Below are 8,502 nucleotides of genomic sequence, written 5' to 3'. Positions count from 1 at the left end.
GTATAGAAATTGCTCATTTCCCTTCTGCCCCCCCCCCCCCACACACAAAGGACCTTTCCCTTTTCTCTCTCCACTGATGATGTATTCACCCAGAGTTCACCTGCCCTTCAGGCGGAAGGCTGGGGGGATTTTTTTTAAAAAAAATAGTTTCTAAGGCTACACACAGCCTGTAGACTGCATCGTTCCTATCCCTGGTTTAAAATTACTGTGCTACATGTGTTAAGCAAAACAATGCCAACTTAAAAGTATTTAGTGTCTCTGACACATTCTTAGCACTGTAGGCATCCTTCAGTCTCGAAAGACTATGGTATCGTGCTCTGTATGGAGGACTTGGAACAGCGTCTAGTGTGGCTGAGGAGGCCAATTCGAGAGTGACAATCCCTTCCACACTGGAGACAAATCCAATCTGTCCCCTGTCCAGCTCCCTGGTTTTGCTTCCTTTGTGACTTCCTCTTTGCCTCAGCCTGCTGGACAAGGGTCTCTTCAAATTGGGAGAGGCCGTGATGCACTGCCTGCCTCCAGGCTGAACGATCAGATGTCAGAGTTTCCCATCTGTTGAGGTCTATTCCTAAGGCCTTCAGATCCCGCTTGCAGATATCCTTGTATCGCAGCTGTGGTCTCCCTCTGGGGCGATTTCCCTGCACTAATTCTCCATATAGGAGATCCTTTGGAATCCGACCATCAGCCATTCTCACAACGTGCCCAAGCCAGCGTAGACGTCGCTGTTTCAGTAATGTATGCATGCTGAAAATTCCAGCTCGTTCTAGGACTACTCTATTTGGAACTCTGTCCTGCCAGGTGATACCAAAAATCCGTCGTAGGCAACGCATATGGAAGGTGTTCAGCTTCCTCTCCTGCCGGGCACAAAGGGTCCAGGACTCGCTGCAGTACAGGAGTGTGCTCAGGACACAGGCTCTATAGACCTGGATCTTGGTATGTGTTGTCAGTTTCTTATTGAGCCATACTCTCTTTGTGAGTCTAGAGAACATGGTGGCTGCTTTCCCAATGCGTTTATCCAGCTCGACATCTAGAGAGAGGGTGTCAGAGATGGTTGAGCCAAGGTACACAAAGTCATGAACAACCTCCAATTCTTGTGTGGAGATGGTAATAGAGGGAGGTGAGTCCACACCCTGGCCCATGACTTGTGTTTTCTTCAGGCTGATTGTTAGTCCAAAGTCTTGGCAGGCCTTGCTGAAACGGTTCATGAGTTGTTGGAGGTCTTCAGCAGAGTGGGCAACAATGGCTGCATCGTCTGCAAAGAGGAAGTCCCTCATGCATTTCAGCTGGACTTTGGTCTTTGCTCTCAATCTAGAGAGATTAAAGAGCTTTCCATCTGATCTAGTCCGGAGATAGACACCTTCTGTTGCAGTTCCAAAGGCATGCTTCAGCATGACAGCAAAAAAGATCCCAAAAAGTGTTGGTGCGAGGACACAGCCCTGTTTCACTCCGCTTCGGATGTCAAAGGGATCTGATGTTGAGCCGTCAAAAACTACAGTGCCTTTCATTCCATCGTGGAAGGACCTGATGATGTTAAGGAGACGAGGTGGACATCCAATCTTGGGAAGTATTTTGAAAAGGCCATCCCTGCTAACCAAGTCAAATGCTTTTGTAAGGTCTATGAAGGCCACTAAGAGTGGCTGTTGTTGTTCCCTGCATTTCTCCTGCAACTGTCGGAGGGAGAATACCATGTCAGTGGTGGATCTATTTGCTCGAAATCCACACTGTGATTCCGGATAGACTCTGTCTACAAGCACCTGGAGCCTCTTCAGCACAACACGGGCAAGCAGCTTCCCTACAACGCTAAGAAGAGAGATACCACGGTAGTTATTGCAGTCACCCCTGTCACCTTTGTTCTTGTACAACGTGACAATGTTTGCATCCTTCATGTCCTGTGGTACTCCACCTTCCCTCCAGCAGAGACAAAAGATTTCATACAGTTCGGTGATGATGATCTCCTTACCGCATTTCAGCACTTCAACAGGGATGTTGTCCCTTCCAGGTGCCTTGCCAGAGGTGAGGGAATCCAAGGCCGCATTTATTTCTGCTAGGGTTGGTTCGCTGTCCAGCTCTTCCAAGACAGGCAGGCACTCAATGTTATTTAATGCTTCTTCGGTTACTACATTCTTTCTGGAATATAGCTCGGAGTAGTGCTGCACCCAGCGTTCCATCTGCTGTGCTCGGTCTTGGATGATCACACCTGTAGTAGACTTCAAGGGAGCAGATTTCTTCTGTAATGGACCTAAGGCCTGCTTGATACCATCATACATTCCTTTGATGTTACTTGTGTCCGCTGCTATCTGTATCTGAGAGCAAAGCTGAAGCCAGTAGTCATTGGAGCATCTCCTGGCAGCCTGTTGGACTTGGCTACGAGCGGCTCGAAGAGCTTGCAGGTTGTACTCGCTAGGACAGGCTTTGTATGCTGCTAGAGCTCTTCTCTTATCCTCAATGGCTGGCATTAACTCCTCCGAATGGGCTTCGAACCAGTCAGCCATCTTTCTGGTCTTCTTGCCGAAGGTGGACAAGGCGGTGTTGTAGACAGTGTTCTTGAAGTGTTTCCATCGTTCAGGTGCATTTACATTAGCTGGACCTGGAAGGGTTTCCTCGAGTGCTTGGGCAAATTCCTTCACTTTTCTTTGATCGCGAGTCTTGTTGATGTCAATACGTGGTCTTCCTTCCTTTTTCATGTGATACAATTTCTTTGTTCGCAGTTTTACTCTACTACACACCAGGGAGTGATCAGTATCGCAGTCAGCACTCTGGTAGCTGCGTGTGATCGTAACACTAGGAAGGCTAGAACGTCTAGTGAGGATCAAATCGAGCTGATGCCAATGCTTGGATCTTGGATGTCTCCAGGAAACTCTGTGTTGCAGCTTCGTATTAAAGAATGTGTTGCTGACACAGAGACCATAGTAACAGCAAAACTCCAGTAAGCGTTGGCCATTTTCGTTCATCTTTCCAATGCCAAAATGGCCTAGACAAGTGGGCCAAGAATTGTGATCAGCACCAACTCTAGCATTAAAGTCTCCAAGAATGAACAGTGACTCTCTTTCAGGGACATTTTTGATAGTGGCTGCCAGATCGTCGTAGAATTTGTCTTTCACTTCTGGAGTGGATGACAGTGTTGGTGCATATGCACTAATGAGGGTTACTGGTCCTGCTGATGAGTGGAGCTGCAGAGACAGGATTCTTTCACTCCCCACAGTGGGTGGAACAATGCATCTCAGGAGAGTGTTTCTGACTGCAAACCCAACACCATATTCCCTGGTCTCATTCGATGGTTTTCCCTGCCAGAAGAATGAGAAGTTTTTTTCTTTGACAGATCCCGAGTCTGGCAGTCTTGTCTCTTGCAGGGCAACAATGTCCATCTGCAGTCTACTCAGTTCCATGTCAATGACAGCTGTCTTGCGCACATCGTCTATTTCTTGCAGGTCGTTAGGAAAGCCGTAGTCAGGAAAGCCAGGGGTCATTGTCCGTACATTCCAGGTGCCCAGCTTTAGGGCAGAAGTTTTCTTATGATTGTTGCATGGTGCACGGTTGTCGATCTGCTTGTCGGGTTTCACCCTAAACCCCACGCACCCCGTGAGGTTAACAGACCGTGGCGAGGTAGCACCTTACTGGCTGGGGGCTGCCCAGCTTAAGGCGGGCGGTATCTACCTAGTGAGGTGCAATGACCTCTCCCACCGTCAGAAGTAGCCCCTGGCGTCCTGCTCTACGCCAATTGAGCAGAGACTTATAACCGGTAACTGCTACTTCCCGTGTTGTTTCGACGCTGTATGCGAAGCTGGAGTGTCCTCTCCAGAGCACGAAGCCTGGGTAAAATAGTATGGAGGATAGGCTGTTACCCAAGCAGCAAATCCCCCCTCTCCACATCGCTGAAATGGTCCAGTGGAAAGGCAAGAGCCAATACAACTGGTTCCAGCAACGTCGCAGGAGTTGGCAGAATGAAAGAAAATGCCTCCGGGACTCCGGCTCCGGATTTTGCCTCGAGGTTATCTCCTGAAGCCCTTTCCATAAGTGGATATAGCCACAAGGCAGTGGAGGTTTAAATTCGGAGTGGTCCTTCTCCTAGATGGGCTGCCTTCCAGGGCTGACGAGCCCCACCGACCCGGCCTGATCTCTAATAGTATGGAAGTATGATCTGACCTTTAAAAGTATACTCCCCCCAGGTGTACGAGATGTTAGTTGGTTTTCCTATTTACCAAATTTGGGTAAAAAGTAGGATTAGAGAGTTTCACATGCCGTTAGACACACTCTCCTGCTCATCCTCCTTTACAGCTGAGACTCTGCCTTTGCTCAGGTGATTTCTATTTACCATATTAGGATTGGAGATAGAGAGAGTATTTGAGAATTTCGCGCGCCGTTAGGCGCGCGGTCAGGAAACAAAGGCTTCAGCAAGACATCCAAAGAGAACGCACCTGAGCTTCATCCAGGCCTAAACCTCCTAAGGAAATGAAGGCAAGGTCCAGAAACTTCCCAGTTAAAAAAGTAGGCCCTCCCTCTTGGCCCATGTGATAAGAGAGAGAACAAGCAGCCCCCCCCACAGAACAAAAGGCTTCAGCAAGACATCCAAAGAGAACGCACCTGAGCTTCATCCAGGCCTAAACCTCCTAAGGAAATGAAGGCAAGGTCCAGAAACTTCCCAGTTAAAAAAGTAGGCCCTCCCTCTTGGCCCATGTGATAAGAGAGAGAACAAGCAGCCCCCCCCACAGAACAAAAGGCTTCAGCAAGACATCCAAAGAGAACGCACCTGAGCTTCATCCAGGCCTAAACCTCCTAAGGAAATGAAGGCAAGGTCCAGAAACTTCCCAGTTAAAAAAGTAGGCCCTCCCTCTTGGCCCATGTGATAAGAGAGAGAACAAGCAGCCCCCCCCACAGAACAAAAGGCTTCAGCAAGACATCCAAAGAGAACGCACCTGAGCTTCATCCAGGCCTAAACCTCCTAAGGAAATGAAGGCAAGGTCCAGAAACTTCCCAGTTAAAAAAGTAGGCCCTCCCTCTTGGCCCATGTGATAAGAGAGAGAACAAGCAGCCCCCCCCACAGAACAAAAGGCTTCAGCAAGACATCCAAAGAGAACGCACCTGAGCTTCATCCAGGCCTAAACCTCCTAAGGAAATGAAGGCAAGGTCCAGAAACTTCCCAGTTAAAAAAGTAGGCCCTCCCTCTTGGCCCATGTGATAAGAGAGAGAACAAGCAGCCCCCCCCACAGAACAAAAGGCTTCAGCAAGACATCCAAAGAGAACGCACCTGAGCTTCATCCAGGCCTAAACCTCCTAAGGAAATGAAGGCAAGGTCCAGAAACTTCCCAGTTAAAAAAGTAGGCCCTCCCTCTTGGCCCATGTGATAAGAGAGAGAACAAGCAGCCCCCCCCACAGAACAAAAGGCTTCAGCAAGACATCCAAAGAGAACGCACCTGAGCTTCATCCAGGCCTAAACCTCCTAAGGAAATGAAGGCAAGGTCCAGAAACTTCCCAGTTAAAAAAGTAGGCCCTCCCTCTTGGCCCATGTGATAAGAGAGAGAACAAGCAGCCCCCCCCACAGAACAAAAGGCTTCAGCAAGACATCCAAAGAGAACGCACCTGAGCTTCATCCAGGCCTAAACCTCCTAAGGAAATGAAGGCAAGGTCCAGAAACTTCCCAGTTAAAAAAGTAGGCCCTCCCTCTTGGCCCATGTGATAAGAGAGAGAACAAGCAGCCCCCCCACAGAACAAAAGGCTTCAGCAAGACATCCAAAGAGAACGCACCTGAGCTTCATCCAGGCCTAAACCTCCTAAGGAAATGAAGGCAAGGTCCAGAAACTTCCCAGTTAAAAAAGTAGGCCCTCCCTCTTGGCCCATGTGATAAGAGAGAGAACAAGCAGCCCCCCCCCCACAGAACAAAAGGCTTCAGCAAGACATCCAAAGAGAACGCACCTGAGCTTCATCCAGGCCTAAACCTCCTAAGGAAATGAAGGCAAGGTCCAGAAACTTCCCAGTTAAAAAAGTAGGCCCTCCCTCTTGGCCCATGTGATAAGAGAGAGAACAAGCAGCCCCCCCCACAGAACAAAAGGCTTCAGCAAGACATCCAAAGAGAACGCACCTGAGCTTCATCCAGGCCTAAACCTCCTAAGGAAATGAAGGCAAGGTCCAGAAACTTCCCAGTTAAAAAAGTAGGCCCTCCCTCTTGGCCCATGTGATAAGAGAGAGAACAAGCAGCCCCCCCCACAGAACAAAAGGCTTCAGCAAGACATCCAAAGAGAACGCACCTGAGCTTCATCCAGGCCTAAACCTCCTAAGGAAATGAAGGCAAGGTCCAGAAACTTCCCAGTTAAAAAAGTAGGCCCTCCCTCTTGGCCCATGTGATAAGAGAGAGAACAAGCAGCCCCCCCCCCACAGAACAAAAGGCTTCAGCAAGACATCCAAAGAGAACGCACCTGAGCTTCATCCAGGCCTAAACCTCCTAAGGAAATGAAGGCAAGGTCCAGAAAATTCCCAGTTAAAAAAGTAGGCCCTCCCTCTTGGCCCATGTGATAAGAGAGAGAACAAGCAGCCCCCCCCACAGAACAAAAGGCTTCAGCAAGACATCCAAAGAGAACGCACCTGAGCTTCATCCAGGCCTAAACCTCCTAAGGAAATGAAGGCAAGGTCCAGAAACTTCCCAGTTAAAAAAGTAGGCCCTCCCTCTTGGCCCATGTGATAAGAGAGAGAACAAGCAGCCCCCCCCACAGAACAAAAGGCTTCAGCAAGACATCCAAAGAGAACGCACCTGAGCTTCATCCAGGCCTAAACCTCCTAAGGAAATGAAGGCAAGGTCCAGAAACTTCCCAGTTAAAAAAGTAGGCCCTCCCTCTTGGCCCATGTGATAAGAGAGAGAACAAGCAGCCCCCCCCCACAGAACAAAAGGCTTCAGCAAGACATCCAAAGAGAACGCACCTGAGCTTCATCCAGGCCTAAACCTCCTAAGGAAATGAAGGCAAGGTCCAGAAACTTCCCAGTTAAAAAAGTAGGCCCTCCCTCTTGGCCCATGTGATAAGAGAGAGAACAAGCAGCCCCCCCCCACAGAACAAAAGGCTTCAGCAAGACATCCAAAGAGAACGCACCTGAGCTTCATCCAGGCCTAAACCTCCTAAGGAAATGAAGGCAAGGTCCAGAAACTTCCCAGTTAAAAAAGTAGGCCCTCCCTCTTGGCCCATGTGATAAGAGAGAGAACAAGCAGCCCCCCCCACAGAACAAAAGGCTTCAGCAAGACATCCAAAGAGAACGCACCTGAGCTTCATCCAGGCCTAAACCTCCTAAGGAAATGAAGGCAAGGTCCAGAAACTTCCCAGTTAAAAAAGTAGGCCCTCCCTCTTGGCCCATGTGATAAGAGAGAGAACAAGCAGCCCCCCCCACAGAACAAAAGGCTTCAGCAAGACATCCAAAGAGAACGCACCTGAGCTTCATCCAGGCCTAAACCTCCTAAGGAAATGAAGGCAAGGTCCAGAAACTTCCCAGTTAAAAAAGTAGGCCCTCCCTCTTGGCCCATGTGATAAGAGAGAGAACAAGCAGCCCCCCCCCACAGAACAAAAGGCTTCAGCAAGACATCCAAAGAGAACGCACCTGAGCTTCATCCAGGCCTAAACCTCCTAAGGAAATGAAGGCAAGGTCCAGAAACTTCCCAGTTAAAAAAGTAGGCCCTCCCTCTTGGCCCATGTGATAAGAGAGAGAACAAGCAGCCCCCCCCACAGAACAAAAGGCTTCAGCAAGACATCCAAAGAGAACGCACCTGAGCTTCATCCAGGCCTAAACCTCCTAAGGAAATGAAGGCAAGGTCCAGAAACTTCCCAGTTAAAAAAGTAGGCCCTCCCTCTTGGCCCATGTGATAAGAGAGAGAACAAGCAGCCCCCCCCACAGAACAAAAGGCTTCAGCAAGACATCCAAAGAGAACGCACCTGAGCTTCATCCAGGCCTAAACCTCCTAAGGAAATGAAGGCAAGGTCCAGAAACTTCCCAGTTAAAAAAGTAGGCCCTCCCTCTTGGCCCATGTGATAAGAGAGAGAACAAGCAGCCCCCCCCCACAGAACAAAAGGCTTCAGCAAGACATCCAAAGAGAACGCACCTGAGCTTCATCCAGGCCTAAACCTCCTAAGGAAATGAAGGCAAGGTCCAGAAACTTCCCAGTTAAAAAAGTAGGCCCTCCCTCTTGGCCCATGTGATAAGAGAGAGAACAAGCAGCACTATATTCCAACATTATGTCTAGTGTAGGGAAATAAACAATCTGACTTTTAAAATGACTCAGTATTAATAAATTTCAAGCTGATCTGGAAGGTTCAAAATGAAAGGGACATTGGATTTGTTTCCCCTATCTCTCCTGCTGCCGTTCACTGTATGATATTGCGATCTTTTGGATTTAAATATTCTGCCATACTTGCTCCATGATTACTCCAGTCTCTATCAATGTATGTATGTATGTATGTATGTATGTATGTATGTATGTATGTATGTATGTATGTATGTATGTATGTATGTATGTATGTATGTATGTAT

At 48.6% G+C, this 8,502-nt stretch overlaps 1 protein-coding gene and 1 long non-coding RNA gene across 25 annotated transcripts in view; one reads left to right on the top strand and one right to left on the bottom strand.

Moving 5' to 3' along the window:
• Window positions 1-8,502, bottom strand: part of BRSK2 (BR serine/threonine kinase 2) — a 536,847-nt gene that overhangs the window by 210,098 nt on the left and 318,247 nt on the right. The window lies entirely within an intron of this gene.
• Window positions 1-8,502, top strand: part of LOC144586050 (uncharacterized) — a 41,440-nt gene that overhangs the window by 28,950 nt on the left and 3,988 nt on the right. The window lies entirely within an intron of this gene.

Source organism: Pogona vitticeps, chromosome 1 (assembly GCF_051106095.1).
Source record: "Pogona vitticeps strain Pit_001003342236 chromosome 1, PviZW2.1, whole genome shotgun sequence".
Classification (NCBI taxonomy): Eukaryota; Metazoa; Chordata; class Lepidosauria; order Squamata; family Agamidae; genus Pogona; species Pogona vitticeps.
Note: the sequence above shows the minus strand (reverse complement) of the source record. Positions and strands in the feature narration are given on the sequence as shown.